The following is an 18928-nucleotide window of genomic DNA, read 5'->3' as shown; positions in this document are numbered from 1 at the left end:
TTAGGTGTGGTTGTACGTATGGTTTAATCTAATATATAAAGCTGAATGCGTGTGTGTGTGTGTATGTATGTATGTATGTGTGTATGTCCAGGATTGGCATCTGCACCGTCGCAGCTACAGCCACAAAATTTTGTACAGTCACACGTCTGGACCCAGAGAGCGTCGTAGGCTATGTTGTGAGGCGAAATTTTAACCCCGCTCGTTCCAATTCACCAAACAATTTTGCCCCTATCTACACAATGGGGAAAAAGTAAAAGGAAAAGTGTTGGAGGCAAATTGTCAGCTGCCAGATGTGAACAAGGGGGACTTAAAGAATGAGAGCGATGGCGCCAAAGAGTATATACCGTACAGTTGCTAAGGAGGGCCCTGACATGGGATACTCAACACACACGGGGATATGAACACACACACAAAATGCGCCACACACTACCACGTGCTTGAACACATATACCACCCCTCAGCACACATTTCACCACACATACACCAACCTCACCACATAAAAGTCGAAACACAAAAGTCGCCACTCAAAACTCACCACACGCAAAATTTGCCACATGCACAAAAGTTGCAACACATGCAAAAGTTGCTTCACACAAAACTTGCACATAGTCAAAACGCACCACACAAAACTCGCCAATCGCAAAACTCGCCATGTGCAAAACGTGCTGCACACAAGTTGCTACACTAACCCATCACATGCAACTGGACACACAAAAAGTTGCTACACGCATGTCGCCACACAAAACTTATTTCACAAAAGTCGCTACATGCATTTCGCCACATGCAACTCAACACACACAACTTGACACATGAAACTCGCCCTAAAACACACACAAGTCTGGTATTATCCTTCAAAAATAAAAATCTGATTAATAAGCAAACTACAAGAGCAACAAATGCACCATATAGGAAATACGGCAGCTGTCAGTCACATAATCTGTCTATTATGTGTATGTGTGAGCAGTGGCGCTGCTATCATGAGGCAAGTTGAATACTTTGCCTCAAGCGGCAGAGCATTCCTAAAGACAGGGGGAGGCAGAGCGGCAGTCAGAAGTTAGAACACGTGGTGCGGACTCTCCCTGCAATCCCTGCTCTGACACTTGCTGACACTGCAGACAGTGTCACAACTGTTATGACCCCAATGGCAGAGGTCTCAAAAGTACATACCAAGTCTGCAAACACAGCAAACCAGCTCTTAGGGCAGTGGTAACTGGGCTGACCATATATCTAATCCTAGCACCACAAATAGCAGCAGCCGGGGAACGTGCCTACGTTGGTTCTAGACGTCTCGCGCCAGCCGGAGAACTAACTAACCCTAGAAGGGAAAAGATAGACCTTTCTTGCCTCCAGAGAAAAGACCCCAAAAGTTGGATACAAGCCCCCAACAAATAATAACGGTGAGGTAAGGAGAAAAGACAAACGTAAGAATGAACTAGATATTTAGCAAAGAGAGGCCCACTGACTAATAGCAGAATATAGTAAGATGACTTATACGGTCAGCAAAAACCCTATCAAAATTTCCACACTGGATATTCAAGAACCCCCGAACCGTCTAACGGCCCGGGGGGAGAACACCAGCCCCCTAGAGCTTCCAGCAAAATCAGGAATCACATTTAGTACAAGCTGGACAAAAAATAAGAGCAATGCAAATAACCAAAAAACAAGGAAGCAGGACTTAGCTTAATTTTGCAAGATCCAGGACCAGCAGACAGGAGCAAACAGAAAGGAACTGATTACAACGATGCCAGGCACAGGACTGAGAATCCAGGAAGTTTATATAGCAACACCCCTGGACTAACGACCCAGGTGGGTGCCAAACTGAGGAAAGACAATCCCAGAGTCATATCACTAGTGACCACAAGACGGAGCCAAAAAATTCTAATTCACAACACACAACAAACAAGCTAATGTGTGGCGTGCCCGGCAGGTGACTGTCTTACCACCCGGCCCGGGCTGAGGTGCAGAGGTGGTGCCCAGTCTCCTGACCTGCTGGCTGCTCTGCTGGGAGTTGAACACACACATTGCTGGGACTCGGAGCAGTAACCGGCAGCAGTAAGTAATGTAACTATAAAAACATCACCCGCCCCCCCATCCCCCACATGCTGCTGCTGAGCACAGCTCTGTCACTCATGGCGGCAGCAGTAAGTAAAGTAGTGATGAGTCCTTCCTGAAGGAGCCGATACAAAGAGCCGGCTCCCTGCTGTGAATGAAAGGAGTCGGCTCTGCAGCGTGAGTGAGTTTTGTTTTTTTTCCTTTCTTGGCTGCAGCTTATCAGACTGTGACTCGTGGGAGGAGCAGTGAGGAGAGAAGTAGCTGTGGACTGTTTGTGAGTACTGGAGAAATGGTGCAGACAAGCACAGGACAGGGTGGATGGGAAAAGAAAAAAAAGGGCTTCCTAGTGTTAAGCCTTAAGTGCCCCCAGACTGCAACTTGCAAACATTAGGGTATGTTTCCACGTTCAGGAAATGCTGCGTGTTTGACGCTGCGTAGAGCCGCAGCGTCAAACACGCAGCATCCAGATGTTACAGCATAGTGGAGGGGATTTCATGAAATCCCATCTCCACTATGCGTGGTAACACGCATCCGGCGGCCCTGCGATTCCGGACATGCGGCGCGTCTTTTTAGATCGCAGCATGTCTGTTTACCTTGCGGCGATGCTGCTCCGCCGCAAGGTAAAACACAGGGCCCTATGTGTGGGGTGCGATGATGCCGGATGTGTGCAATGAACACATCCGGCATCATCGCGTCTCCAGAAGGGGCGGAGCTTTGGGCGAAGCGGGTTTGCCACTCCGTCCAAACCGCCGTCCATCCTTAACGTGGACACATACCCTTAGTGTTACACCGTCCTTCAGTGCTGGAGTCAGGATCTGAGTTACCTTAGTCCCTAATAAAGATATTCTGGCCTCATCCATGGCATATACTGTATATAGTGTGTATAGGAGGAGGGACTCAGCAGATTGTTTGGTATCATAGTATTAGTCAGGACTGAGGAGGATTCAGGACAGGAACACTACAGGGAGGAGGATGGACGGCGTCACTTGTTGCTGCTGAGGATAGGGTAATAAGTAATATAAAGTGATTTTAGGTAAAACCTGTGGAGAGATGTAGTATATAGAGTTACGCTGGTTTCACACTTGCATATTCTGCAATCTGTGTGACAATGGATGCACACGGATCCGTTTTTGTCTCCATTGACTTTCACTGGTGACAGATGGGTCCTGCGTGTGCATCCAGTTGTCACCGTTTTCCCTCGGATCAGTGTATCTGCATATTTTATCAGACGCACAAAAACGCAACTTGTTGCAGTTTTGTGTCGTCTGAAAAACACGCAGGCACAGGGACACGGTCGGACCCGTGGCTACACGTCTGGAATTACCATGAAGCACAGATCCAGGACAACAACACGGATCCATATGATTCCGTGTGCAGGGATCCGTTATGCGGAACTGATTATGCTCAGAAGCAAGGGACGTGCTGTATGGGAAATTGATGAAACTGTGTGGGAACAGTATGCAGACATAATGTAGACTCTGCATGCTGTGCTGTCAGTGACCGGCCTCACTGGAAGGGCTTGTGCCCTATGTTATAGTGTGGTAATGTTAATAAAATGTATTGGGAGCCTGTACAGTATATAACATGGGGCTCCTGATTAGGGGCCGCACGAGTGGTCTGCTTTCACACTAGCGCTTTGGTACGGTGCGTTGTGATGTGTAGCAATCCTGATGCATCCCGATCCAGATTGTATCCCTACACTTAACATAGGAACGCATGGACCTGCGTTTGCGTCAGGATTTTTCATGTGCTCCCAAAACGCAGCTTGTTGCGAATTTTGGGTGTTAAAAAAATCTGCAGACCTCCTGGTACGTGGCAGCGCATCCAAAAAATATATGATAGTCAATGTAGATGCCCCCGAATCAGGCTGCCTGCGTCCAATCTGCATGTGGATGTCATACTGCGCAGGCTTCGAGCCCCATTTTTTTTCCTTTCACTTTCGCCAGTCTCTCCCCTCTCCTCTCTCCTCTCTGCCCCAGAAGTCAGAATTTGACATTTCCAACTAAAACCTGATCAGGATGCAGTTCCATCCGTTTGCAGAAAAAATACGGCTGCAGATAAATTGTGTCCAAGAGGGAATGACTACAGCAATATACAAAACCGCTACATATTAGAAAGTAATACGTTAAGACTACAACCGAGTAGCAGAGGGGCCCTGTTCTCAAGAGCTAACAATCTGGGGAAACAGCAATGCTGAAAATGATGTTTCAAATACATACACTTTTAAATAGGAATACTGTTATGATCCTTAGTGGTTGAGGATCACAAATTACTCCAGCTAAGAAACAAACATAGGACAAGCTCTAGGGAGGTGGCAAACTGGACTGACCGCAAATCTGAACCTATCCAAACACACTAGAAGTAGCACTGAATACATTGATAGCAGGCAAGGAACTGAGTCTCCAGGTGAGCTAAATAGGAAACCAACCAAGGATAACGAACCAGCTGATGCAGCCAACCTGCAGAAAGACAACACTACACAGTACCGCTTGTGACCACTAGAGGGAGCCCAAAAATAGAATTCACAACAGTACCCCCCCCCCTTGAGGAGGGGTCACCGAACCCTCATCAAGACCCCCAGGGCGATCAGGATGAGCCGCGTGGAAGGCACGAACCAAATCGGCCGCATGAATATCAGAGGCGACAACCCAGGAATTATCCTCCTGACCATAGCCCTTCCACTTAACCAAATACTGAAGCCTCCGTCTAGAGATACGAGAATCCAAAATCTTCTCCACCACGTACTCCAATTCGCCCTCGACCAGCACCGGAGCAGGAGGCTCAACAGAAGGAACCACAGGTACCACATACCTCCGCAACAAAGACCTATGGAACACATTATGAATGGCAAACGATGCTGGGAGATCCAAACGAAAAGACACCGGGTTAAGGATTTCCAAGATCTTATAAGGACCGATGAAGCAAGGCTTGAATTTAGGAGAGGAGACCTTCATAGGAACATACCGAGAAGACAGCCACACCAAATCCCCAACACGAAGTCGGGGACCCACACCGCGGCGGCGGTTGGCAAAGCGCTGAGCCTTCTCCTGTGACAACCTCAAATTGTCCACCACATGGTTCCAAATCTGCTGCAACCTATCCACCACAGAATCCACCCCAGGACAGTCAGAAGGCTCAACCTGACCCGAGGAAAAACAAGGATGGAAACCAGAATTGCAGAAAAAAGGCGAAACAAAGGCCCGATTATTAAGGGCAAACTCGGCCAATGGCAAAAAAGTCACCCAATCATCCTGATCAGCAGAAACAAAACATCTCAAATAAGTTTCCAGCGTCTGATTAGTTCGCTCGGTTTGGCCATTAGTCTGAGGATGGAAGGCCGACGAAAAAGACAAATCAATGCCCATCTTAGCACAAAAAGTCCGCCAAAACCTGGACACAAACTGGGATCCTCTATCAGACACAATATTTTCAGGAATGCCGTGCAAGCGAACCACATTCTGAAAAAATAGAGGAACCAAATCGGAGGAAGAAGGCAACTTAGGCAAGGGCACCAAAAGGACCATCTTGGAAAAACGATCACACACCACCCAGATTTTCTGAGATACTGGAAGATCCGAAATAAAATCCATGGAAATGTGCGTCCAAGGCCTTTTTGGAACAGGCAAAGGCAAAAGCAAACCGCTGGCACGAGAACAGCAAGGCTTAGCCCGAGCACAAATCCCACAAGACTGCACAAAGGAACGCACATCCCGCGACAAGGAAGGCCACCAGAAGGACCTAGCCACCAAATCTCTGGTACCAAAAATCAGAGGATGACCCGCCAACACCGAAGAATGAACCTCGGAAAAAACTTTGCTGGTCCATCTATCCGGGACAAACAGTCTCTCTGGTGGACAACGGTCAGGTCTATCCGCCTAAAATTTCTGCAGCACTCGTCGCAAATCTGGGGAAATGGCAGACAAAATCACTCCCTCTCTGAGAATACCAGCCGGCTCAGAAACTCCCGGAGAGTCAGGCACAAAACTCCTAGAAAGTGCATCAGCTTTCACGTTCTTCGAACCAGGCAGGTATGAGACCACGAAGTTGAAACGGGAGAAAAACAACGACCAACGAGCCTGTCTAGGATTCAGGCGCTTGGCAGATTCAAGGTAAATCAGATTTTTGTGATCAGTCAAGACCACCACACGATGTTTAGCTCCTTCGAGCCAATGTCGCCACTCCTCAAATGCCCACTTCATAGCCAACAACTCCCGATTACCAACATCATAATTCCGCTCGGCAGGTGAAAACTTTCTTGAAAAGAAAGCACATGGCTTCATCACAGAGCCATCAGAGCTTCTCTGCGACAAAACAGCCCCTGCTCCAATCTCAGAAGCATCAACCTCGACCTGGAAGGGGAGAGAGACATCTGGCTGACATAAGACTGGAGCTGAAGAAAACCGGTGCTTCAGCTCCCGAAAGGCCTCCACGGCCGCAGGAGACCAATTAGTCACATCAGAAGCCTTCTTGGTCAAATCCGTCAAAGGTTTAACCACGCTAGAAAAATTAGCGATGAAGCGACGGTAAAAATTAGCAAAACCCAAGAACTTCTGAAGACTCTTAACAGACGTGGGCTGAGTCCAGTCATGAATAGCCTGGACCTTGACTGGGTCCATCTCCACAGTAGAAGGAGAAAAAATAAAACCCAAAAAGGAGACCTTCTGTACTCCGAAGAGGCATTTTGAGCCCTTCACAAATAAAGCATTAGCACGCAGGACCTGAAACACCATCCTGACCTGTTTCACATGGGACTCCCAATCATCAGAAAAGACCAAAATGTCATCCAGATAAACAATCATAAATTTATCCAGATATTCTCGGAAGATGTCATGCATGAAGGACTGAAACACAGAAGGAGCATTAGAGAGTCCAAAAGGCATCACTAAGTACTCAAACTGGCCTTCGGGCGTATTAAATGCTGTTTTCCATTCATCTCCCTGCTTAATGCGCACAAGGTTATACGCACCACGGAGATCTATCTTGGTGAACCAACTGGCACCCTTAATCCGAGCAAACAAATCAGACAATAGTGGCAAAGGATACTGAAATTTGACTGTGATTTTATTCAGAAGACGATAATCTATACAAGGTCTCAAAGAACCGTCCTTCTTGGCCACAAAAAAAAATCCTGCACCAAGAGGGGAAGAGGATGGGCGAATATGTCCATTCTCCAAAGACTCCTTTATATAACTCCGCATCGCGGCATGCTCTGGTATAGACAAATTAAAAAGTCGTCCCTTAGGGAATTTACTACCAGGAATTAAATTTATAGCACAGTCACAATCCCTATGAGGAGGCAGGGCACAGGACCTGGGCTCATCAAATACATCCTGGTAGTCAGACAAAAACTCAGGGACCTCAGAAGGAGTGGAAGAAGCAATAGACACCAACGGAGTATCGCCATGAATTCCCTGACAACCCCAACTTGACACAGACATAGCTTTCCAATCTAAAACTGGATTATGAGCTTGCAGCCATGGCAGACCCAAAACGACAACATCATGCAAATTATGCAGAACAAGAAAGCTAATCACCTCCTGATGTACGGGAGTCATGCACATGGTCATTTGCGTCCAATACTGAGGCTTATTCTCAGCCAATGGCGTAGCATCAATTCCCCTCAGAGGAATAGGAAATTCCAAAGGCTCCAGGACAAAACCACAGCGCCTGGCAAACGACAAATCCATCAGATTCAGGGCCGCACCCGAATCCACAAAAGCCATAACCGGGTAGGACGACAAAGAACAAATCAAAGTAACAGACAAAATAAATTTAGGCTGTATAGTACCAATGGTGACAGGTTTAGCAATTTTTTTTAAGCGTTTAGAGCATGCTGAGATAACATGAGTAGAATCACCACAGTAAAAGCACAACCCATTTTGACGTCTATGACTTTGACGCTCAATTCTGGTCAGAGTTCGGTCACATTGCATAGACTCAGGTCTCTGTTCGGAAAATACCGCCAAAGGATGAGCAGATTTGCGCTCCCGCAAACGCCGATCAACCTGAATGGCTAAAGCCATAGAATTACTCAGACTTGCAGGAGTGGGAAACCCCACCATAACATTCTTAACGGCCTCAGAAAGACCTTCTCTGAAATTTGCAGCCAGGGCACACTCATTCCATTGAGTAAGCACCAACCATTTCCGAAATTTTTGACAATACACCTCTGCTTCATCCTGACCCTGAGAGATAGCCAGCAACACTTTTTCTGCCTGATTCTCAAGATTAGGCTCCTCATAAAGCAGTCCAAGAGCCAGAAAAAATGCATCTATATTAAGCAATGCAGGATCTCCTGGCGCCAGAGAGAAAGCCCAATCTTGAGGCAACAAGGAGATAACAATTTTAACTTGCTGAGCGGAATCACCAGAGGAACGAGGTCTCAGAGATAGAAATAACTTACAATTATTCTCAAAATTTCGAAACCTAGATCTATCTCCAGAAAACAACTCAGGAATGGGTATCTTTGGTTCTGACATATGGCTATGAATAACAAAATCCTGAATACCTTGCACCCGTGCAGTAAGATGATCCACACTAGAAGTCAGAGTCTGAACATTCATGTCTGCAGCTGAGCTCAAAACCACCCAGATTTCAAGGGGATGAAAGAAGCTAAACAGACTGCAGCAAAGGAAAAGCGGGAGAAAAAAAAAAATGTACTCAGGTCTTCTTTTTATCCCACTTCTGCGATGCATTAAACACTTTTTGGCCTGCTATACTGTTATGATCCTTAGTGGTTGAGGATCACAAATTACTCCAGCTAAGTAACAAACATAGGACAAGCTCTAGGGAGGTGGCAAACTGGACTGACCGCAAATCTGAACCTATCCAAACACACTAGAAGTAGCCGGTGAACGTGCCTAAAAATCCTAGACGTCTCGAGCCAGCCTGAGGAACTAACTACCCCTAGAGAGAAAGAAAGACCTCTCTTGCCTCCAGAGACATAATCCCCAAAGATATAGAAGCCCCCAACAGATAATAACGGTGAGGTAAGAGAAAGGCACATACACAGGGGTGAAAGCAGATTCAGCAAATGAGGCCCACTAATACTAGATAGCAGAAAATAGAAAAGGGAATCTATGCGGTCAGTAAAAAACCCTTACAAAATATCCACTCTGAGATTTCAAGAACCCCCACACCAACTAACGGTGTGGGGGGAGAAACTCAGTCCCCTAGAGCAACCAGCAAGCGAGGAAATCACATTTTAGCGAGCTGGACAAAAAAACATAATGAACACTGATAATCAAAAAATGATCAAACAAAAACTTAGCTTGTCTTGGAGAGACTGGGAGCAAGGTAGACACAAGGAATCTGAAGAGCACTGAATACATTGATAGCAGGCAAGGAACTGAGTCTCCAGGTGAGCTAAATAGGAAACCAACCAAGGATAACGAACCAGCTGATGCAGCCAACCTGCAGAAAGACAACACTACACAGTACCGCTTGTGACCACTAGAGGGAGCCCAAAAATAGAATTCACAACAGAATATATTTTAGATGTGCGTCAGGTTAGGCGAGTAAGGAGTAAACCAGATTTATTTGTACTGATTTTACTACGTGGGGGGTGCCGTTTTGCAGTTCGCCTCAGGCAGCAGAAAGGCCAGGTTCACCCCTGTAGTGTGAGCTAATATATACTGCCAGGGGGGAGGGCTTCCTGTTGGCTGGGGATTTATCAGGCTGCCAATAGCAACCAATCACAGCTCAGCTTCTATTTTGCTACAGTTAATTAATCTGAGCTTTGATTGGTTAATATAGGCAACAAAGGTCATTCTCAGCATAACAAAGCTTGGGTGAGCTAATAGCATGTCCGTTAGGGTGTGTTGGTGGAAAGGCTGATGTCAGTCACACTACTTCTATGTGAGAGGATATAGAAACTGCCAGTTACAGACTATTTTTACCACAACAATGCCTCAAAAGAAAAGGAATTCCATTGCACAAATGTCAGCTGATGCAAAAAGAAAAGCTGCATTATGGGCCAATGAAAAATGTGAAGACCGAGAAACAAGGCTGACACACATGAGAACAGCAGCTGCTTCCTCAAGAGATAATGAACTTTCTGAGGAGAGGGAAGCGAGGTTTGCAGACATGAAAACAAGAGCTGCTTCCTCAAGGGCCAATGAACTTTCTGAGGAGAGGGAAGTGAGGCTTGCAGACATGAAAACAAGAGCTGCTTCCTCAAGGCCAATGAACTTTCTGAGGAGAGGGAAGTGAGGCTTGCAGACATGAAAACAAGAGCTGCTTCCTCAAGGGCCAATGAACGTTCTGAGAAGAGGGAAGCGAGGCTTGCGGATGTGAAAACAAGAACTGCTTCCTCAAGAGCCAATGAACTTTCTGAGGAAAGGGAAGCGAGGCTTGCAGACATGAAAACAAGAGCTGCGTCTTCAAGGGCCAAATAACTTTCTGAGGAGAGGGAAGCGAGGCTTGCAGACATGAAAACAAGAGCTGCTTCCTCAAGGGCCAATGAACTTTCTGAGGAGACGGAAGTGAGGCTTGCAGACATGAAAACAAGAGCTGCTTCCTCAAGAGCCAATGAACTTTCTGAGGAGAGGGAAGCGAGGCTTGCAGACATGAAAACAAGAGCTGCTTCCTCAAGGGCCAATTAACTTTCTGAGGAGAGGGAAGAGAGGCTTGCAGACAAGAGAACAAGAACTGCTTCCTCAAGAGCCAATGAACTTTCTGAGGAGAGGGAAGCGAGGCTTGCAGATAAGAGAAGAAGAGCTGCTTCCTCAATGGCCAATGAGTCATCTCAGCAGAGAGAAGGCCAACTTGCCACTAAGAGAATTGCTATTTCTTTCACCAGGGCACAGGAAATGGTTGGAGATTTGAAGCATGCTGCCTTTTGTTACCAGTCAGACATAAACTATCAGGATAATCCTAAAGTTCAGATAGGAAAAATGGATGTGGTCTGCATGTACTGCAGTGCCCTGAAATGGAAAGATGAACCGCCTGGTTTATGCTGTGCAAATGGCAAGATAAAACTTCCATCTCTCCTGTCACCACCAGATCCCCTAAAGTCTCTGATGACAGGTACCAGTACAATATCAAAGCATTTCTTGGACAACATCAGGAAGTACAACTCCTGCTTCCAAATGACATCATTTGGTGCAACAAAAGAAATGTTTACAACAGGATTTATGCCGACATTTAAAGTTCAAGGACAGGTTTACCACTCAATTGGCTCACTGCTTCCATTACAAGGAGAAGAACCTCAATTTCTTCAACTCTTCTTCATGGGAAATGCAGAAGCAGAGGCTCAGCGGAGATGCTCTTTAATTCCTAACACTCGCCTTGATATTGTCACTATTTTGCACCAGTTCCCTTTACTCCAACAATCCATATGTTCAACTTTTCAAGACTGCACTTGAATGCATGCCAAATGACGATTAAAAGGTTGTCATTCGAGCTGACAAAACACCACAAGGTGAACATCAGCTACGTTTCAATGCTCCCACATTTGCTGAGGTAGCCATCTTGATTGTAGGTAATGATTTTCAAAGCCGTGACATTGTGCTTCAGAAAAGGAACAATACTTTGCAACGAGTAGCAGAAACTCACAGGTCCTATGATGGTCTGCAATATCCAATCATCTTTTGACAGGGACAGGATGGCTATCACTTTGGAATACCTCAGACAGATCCTACAGCAGGCAACCCTTCAGGAAATAAAGTGTCTGCCATGGACTTCTATGCATATAGGATCATGACAAGATTTGCAGAGGAAAATCACATCTTGAAATGCAAACACCTCTTCCACCAATTTATTGTTGACATGTATGCAAAGATTGAGAGTGAACGTCTTTTATATATCCGACTAAATCAAAAGAAGCTCAGGGCAGAGGAATATATTCACCTTAGAGATGCTGTTGCAAATTATGCTGATCCAAAAGAGTTGGGGAAAATGGTTATTCTTCCATCAACTGTCAATGGAAGCCCACGACACATGCATGAATATACACAGGGTGCAATGACTTATGTGAGAAAGTATGGCCGTCCAGATCTTTTCATCACCTTTAAGGTGCCGTTACACTAAGCAACTTACCAGCGATCGCGACCAACGACGTGATCGCTGGTAAGTTGCTGTGTGGTCGCTGGGGAGCTGTCACACAGACAGCTCTCTCCAGCGACCAAGCGACTTCGGCATCGCTGAAACTGTCTTCAGCGATGCCGAAGTCCCCATGTAAAAAAAAAAAAAAACACTACATACGCACCTTCTGTCGTCCTTCATGTCCCTCGGCGCTTGCCGCACTGACTGTGTCTCAGCGCCGGCCGTAACAGCGGTGCCCAGCGGTGAACTGCTGTTACTGCAGGTTCACCGCTGGGCTCTGCTTTACGGCCGGACGGCGCTGAGACAGTCAGTACGGCAAGCTCCAGGGGACATGACGGACAACAGACGGTGAGTATGTAGTGTTTTTTTTTTTACTTTTACCATGGTATCCATGGTAAATATCGGGTTACTAAGCGTGGCCCTGCGCTTAGTAACCCGATGTTTACCATGGATACCAGTGAAGACATCGCTGGATCGGCGTCACACACGGCGATCCAGCGGTGTCAGCGGGAGAGTTGCGACGAAAGAAAGTTCGTCCACTCTCCCTGCAACCAGCGATATCCCAGCAGGATCCAGATCGCTGCTGCGTGCCAAACATAGCGATATCGCTATGCAGGACGCTGCAACGTCACGGATCGCTGGCGATATCACCTAGTGTGACGGTACCTTTACTTGCAATCCTGTCTGGGAGGAAATTGGAGGGCACCTGTTGCCAGGCCAAAAACAGTGAATTGCCATGACCTTATTGCTCAGGTTTTCAAACAGAAACTTTAAAAAATGACTAATCTCATCACAAAATCACATATTTATGGTGAGACACAGTGCTGGATGTATTCAGGTGAATGGCAAAAAAGAGGCCTTCCTCATGCCCACATCTTGATCTGGCTGAAGCAAAAAATACAGCCTACCGAAATTGACAATATCATCAGTTCCGACTTGCCAGACCTTCAGATTGACCCATTGCTGTTTGACACCATCACAAAAAACATGATCCATGGTCAGTGTGGGAGTCTCAACAAAAATTCTCCCTGTATGATTGATGGCAGGTGTTCAAAGCATTACCCACGATCCCTGGTCCAAGAAACCCAAACAGATGGATATCCAGTCTACCGAAGAAGAAAGCCAGGGGGTGGTGGTTTCACAGCAAAGCTCAAAATGCGTGTTGGATCCTCACTCCAAGTGATAGAAATTGACAAACAGGTGGGTAGTGCCTTACAACCCTTTGCTCTCAAAAATCTTCCAGGCCCACATAAATGTCGAATCTTGCCACTCTGTGAAATCAATCAAGTATATCTGCAAATAAGTCCACAAAGGAAGTCATAAAGCAGTTTTTGAACTCCAGAAAAATGGACCTATTATGATGAAGTGGAGGCATTCCAGATGGGCAGGTACATAAGCAGCAATGAAGCTGTTTGGAGAATACTAGGATTCTCCATTCATGAGCTCTACCCACCAGTTGTGTATCTGAGTGTGCACTTGGAAAATGGACAGAGAATTTACTTTAAACCAGCAAACTTGCAGCAGCAGCTCCTAACTCCACCTAAGACCACCCTCTTGGCATTTTTTTAGCTATGTCAACAAGACCCTTTTGCAAAAACAATTCTCTACTGTGATTTACCAAAGTACTACACTTGGAATGCCTCCAGAAAAACACTGGAACGAAGGAAAAGGGGGCTTGATATTGAAGGCTATCCAGGGGCGAAAGCAACTGATACTCTTGGTCGCATCTACACTGTTCATCCGTCAAATGCAGAGTGCTTCTACCTGCGCATGTTACTTCATGTTATCAAAGGCCCTACATCATTTTCTGACTTGAAGACCGTCGGTGGCCATGTGTGTGAAACATTCAGGAAAGCTTGCCAAAGAAAAGGACTTCTGGAAAATGATGGACACTGGGACATGACCCTCAGTGAAGCAGCAGCCACACAAACCCCAAAGTGACTAAGACACCTCTTTGCTATTATTCTAACAACCTGTAGCATTTCAAATCCTCTTGAGATTTGGACAAAGTACAAAACTGATATCAGTGAGGACATCCTCATGCAGATTAGAAGGGAAAATCCTCAGCAACTCATCTACTTCACTGGGGAAATGTTCAATGAATCTTTAATGCTCCTTGAAGATCAGTGCATAGCAATGTCAGGAAAAGCCTTACAGTTGCTTGGTTTGCCTGCTCCAATAAGAAATCCTGGATTTGGAGCGCCCCCACGTAAGGGCAATGGGGTACTCGGTACCGGGTCCTTCGGGGATGTCACGGTCCGTGGCCCTTTTGAGGGACGCCCAATTAAAGGTGTAGTTTGTACGGTGTTCGTGACGCCACCTGTGGTTTTCGGTCAGGATGACCGACACTGCTGAGGGGTCCGCTGGGGTGATGTTATGGCAGCTAGATGGTGTACCTTCCCACAGGTGAAGTGTACCCCCAGGGCTTCCCAGAAGAGTAGATTGTGATGGTGTAGGGTGCGGCAAATAACGAGGACACAAAGTTGCAGTCTCTTTACCTTTCACTGAAGACTTCAGCGTCCACAGTCCAGAGTACCGTTCACAGGGCAGGCAGAATCCAGCCGGTCCGAAGGCACATCCAGAGTTCCCTTATCCAGGTGGAAATCAGTAGCCTTCCTACTAGCGCCTGTGTGTTGTAGTACCTCCCTGCTGAGCACCACGGGATAGTCCTCACAACTTTTGTGGATGTTTCTGATCTTCTCTCTCACTCTGTCCCCCAGATGGTATGGATAACTTATTTATAGGGACCCTAGTGATGCCCCTCTCCCACAGTTTGCCTCCGTGTCTTCTTAGGTATTAAGGTCGGGCAACCAACTTGGAATTGACTGTCCTGCCGGTCTCTGAAGTAATGCGTAGAGTCAATTACTCCCTCGGTGTTCCGGCCACCGGCTACGCGCCTCAGAAGGAGGTTGCCAATCTTGGGGCAGAACTCCTCCCGGTATTATCTCCTTGTGCTGTGACTTCGTTTCTCACTCTCCACAATACAATCCCTTTCTTAGGATGCTGCCGCAATGGGTGCAGGCACAGCTCCGTAACGTTCTATCTCGTGCTTGGCCTCTGTCAGGGTCCCACCCCTGACAGGGACCCTCTGTCTGCAGCTCAGATGTTCCTCCTTTCCCCTGTCTGCCTGACAGGTCCTCTCTGGGTCAAACCCAGGCAGCTTCTGACTAACTTCCTATCCAACCCACCAGTTTTACCCGTGTGTGAGGAGTGCCCTAGTAGATAGAAGCAAGGCTCCCCCTGGTGGACTGGAGTGTGAAGTGTAGTGTGTGACTTGTGATACCTGGTCAGGTGAACTCCTTTAGTACCATCAGACGTAATATCACTCCCCCTGGTGGAAGAGCGACATTACTGCAACGACCAGGACTCTGGGGTGCTGCACTCCCCCCCCTCCCCCGTTAAATCCAGTACTCCGGGACTGGGAAAAGAAGAACAACAATACATGTTAGCAAAAGACATACAAAATTTTTGGAATGCTGTAAACAAATTAATTTAACAGTGCTTCCCTTTATGGGAGGTGAGGACACTTGAACGTTACAAACAAGAACATATTTACATTGTGCATAAGGCAGATTGAAAACAGTTATTATCTATCTATGGAACCAATTACCCGAACAGGTATTCTACCTACTAAGTGCTATAACAATAATTTAACATTTTTCTTTCTCTAAGTGCAAAGTCTATCAACCATCTATCTATGGCTCTCTAGAGGACTCACTAATCCCTACGGGTTTTAGCAGCAGAAAACAGGAAAAACAAACAGTTAACTATTTACATGGTCGTGGCTCCGAGGTTTATTCTGGCAATTCAGGAGGCGGCCCCTGTGGGTGCTGACCACCACCTGCTACCACATAGAGTGCATCTGCACTCTGGATAGGGGACTCACAGTTCTCCTTGGAGTAATGGTCTGAAGGCACTTGGCGCACAGGGAGATCGGAGCGAGGGCCACTGGTCCCGGTGGAGAGTCGCAAGATGGTGGCACAGTTACTTCCGGTTTATATTTGTGAACGTGAAGAGCATACCACCCTTTGTCTCCCCAGTGACGGGTGTACCAAACGCGGTCCCCCGGGTAAAAATCCCGGCCTGGGTGTCCCTCGATGAGATGCGCCTCCACATCCCGCCGATTCACAAATGCCTCCAAGGCGAGGCTGGGCTTTTTGATGAAGCCCCAACCTCCCTGTAAGCGGAAGGTACTGATGACTCCGTAGTACTGTGGGCCCCAGTCCTCCTCAGCCGTCTGTCTGACCCGGGCCTTAGCCTGGAGGTCCTTTTCCCGTTCAGCCTGACGTCGGAGTTCCTTCTTTCGGGCCCACTCCTCCTCCTGCCGGCGTAGCTGTTGGTGATAGTCTCGCTGGTGGATGACCTCAATGCTCTCTCCCTCCTCCTGGGCCTCTCCGGGAAACCCGATCAGGTTGGTGGTAGCGCGGGTCCACTTAAAGGTCATCCACTCCCCCTGGAAGTTTATGGGCTGCTTTAGAGTCTCCCAGGGCCTCTCGCATTCGATGCAGCTACACACCCGTCCGGGTAGTCATGGCGGGGGTGAGTCTACGTCGATAAGCAGGGGTTCTTGGGTCAACCGGGCAGGGTCGATGTCGTTACCTGCCTCCGCGGCGTCTCCGGCATCGGTCTCCTTTTTCGCAGACTGAGGTGTCTGTGCCTGGTGATGACGTGGCTCCTCGCTGGTAGCGGCCGCACGCTGACACAGGCTCCGGAGCTGACGGCATAGTTCCTCCACTTCCACCCCGAGGATCTCTTGGTCCACGCGGCCTGGTAAGGGTTCACTCGGCTCCCATTGGCTGGGACTGGTGCGGGTTTTCTCCCCCTCTTCCGGGCGACCTCCGCTCGCCATGCTGCCAACCAGATTCTCCCTCGTGGCATCCAGTGATTCCGGCTCCTCCCCGTCTGGAGGGCGGTTTCTTCTTCCTCCACCATCCCAGACTAGGAGGCGGACCTTTCTTGTTGATTGGCATATCTCTCGTTCATAGTAGTATCTGTGAGGGGCTGGCTCTACTTTCGCGCCGTTTTTCCAAGCTACTCCCACGATGACACGCCCCACTCCTCCTGCACGCCACATGGTGCTGTAATGTCTATGGAGAAAACAGCCGCACACTCAAAGCTTGAAGGTTTTAAGTGAAAGTTATATTCTTCATTAGTACAGGCATCACCGAGTGCTCATTAGCGTTAGATATACTGACGGATACTTTAAGTTAGGGTTAACGTTTCGACCAAGGTTGGTCTTTGTCAAAACCACACTGAAAAACAAACATATAACGTAAGTACATAGTATAGATGTGCTGTACACACATATATGGCACAATAAACAATGTATTTACATATTAACAACAACCTAAAAACAGGAATCTAGCACATACACTAATTTACAACCTAATATATACAAAATTCTTGCTAACTGAAACACCTAAATGGAGGGATCATGTAGGGTGTCTCCAAAGATGCAGAGCCAGAAGGAGCAAGAAGAGCATGAGATGGGCCGCCAGACCTTCCCTAAATGTAATACCTATATATGTACATATATATATACACACACATACACGTTGAAATGTGTTTGATTTTAATGCACTTTAAGCCTGTGACTGTCACTGGTATGAACACACCCGTTTTTGTGTCTATGGATATGAAGATGGACTTTGGACTTATGTGCTTTTAACGAAAATGGAATAAAAGGTATTTTTTATGGACATCACCCACGCTGGACTTCTGCTTTTCCTTCATACTACTTGCAGCACTGCATGATCCGCGCGCTGGGACTGAGAGGAGGTGAGCTGATCTTCGTTGCTTTTTCTTTTCTGATACAGTAATAGACCCTGCTCAAGAAATATTTAATCCAACCGAGTTCCTCAATTCCTTGGAGCCACAAGGACTTCCTCCTCACAACTTCTTTCTAAAACCTGGAGCACCTATTCTGCTATTGAGAAATTTGGATCCACCAAAGCTGTGTAATGGAACAAGACTCTTGATTAAGAACCTGTTTCCACATGTAATTGAGGCAACCATTTTGACAGGATGTGCCACAGGAGAAGATGTTTTCATTCCAACAATTCCTATCATTCCATCTGATTTGCCTTTTGATTTTAAACGCCTCCAGTTTCGTGTTCGACTGGCATTTGCTATGTCCATCAACAAGGCTCAGGGACAGTCCTTGAAACTAGTTGGAATCGATTTACAATCTCCATGCTTTCTCATTGTCAACTTTATGTGGCCTGTTCAAGATTTGGAACAGCCAAAAATCTGTTCGTCTTTGCACCTGAAGGAAAAACTAAGACTGTCGTTTATCAAAAGGCTCTCAAATAAGAAGTAGAAGATTACTTCACATTACTTGGCCAATTTAGTTAAATCTGTGTGGAATATCTCTGGTGTTGAAATATATGTTGTGAAATGCTTCTATTAGCTTAGTTTTTGCCTTTTAATAATTACATTTCTATTTCTTTTGTGGTTTTTGTGTGCAAAATAAATTTTTGTTAACACATTCTATTTTGCTAACAGCAGTTATTAGCCTGGGCGAACTCGGGTAGTACAGCTAGTCAAGAATAATAAAGGAGTCTGTGTCTTTATTTCAATTAAATGATTTTTTTTACTGTTTTCTTTACAATTTGACCATAGGGTTAGTAATAGTTGGGCTCACACATATATATACACAAATATATACACATATATACAGTACAGACCAAAAGTTTGGACACACCTTCTCATTTAAAGATGTTTCTGTATTTTCATGACTATGAAAATAGTACATTCACACTGAAGGCATCAAAACTATGAATTAACACATGTGGAATTATATACTTAACAAAAAAGTGTGAAACAACTGAAA

Source organism: Ranitomeya variabilis, chromosome 3 (genome assembly GCF_051348905.1).
Source record: "Ranitomeya variabilis isolate aRanVar5 chromosome 3, aRanVar5.hap1, whole genome shotgun sequence".
In the NCBI taxonomy this organism is placed as follows: domain Eukaryota; kingdom Metazoa; phylum Chordata; class Amphibia; order Anura; family Dendrobatidae; genus Ranitomeya; species Ranitomeya variabilis.
The sequence above is the reverse complement of the archived record's forward strand: the minus strand, read 5'-3'. Positions refer to the sequence as shown.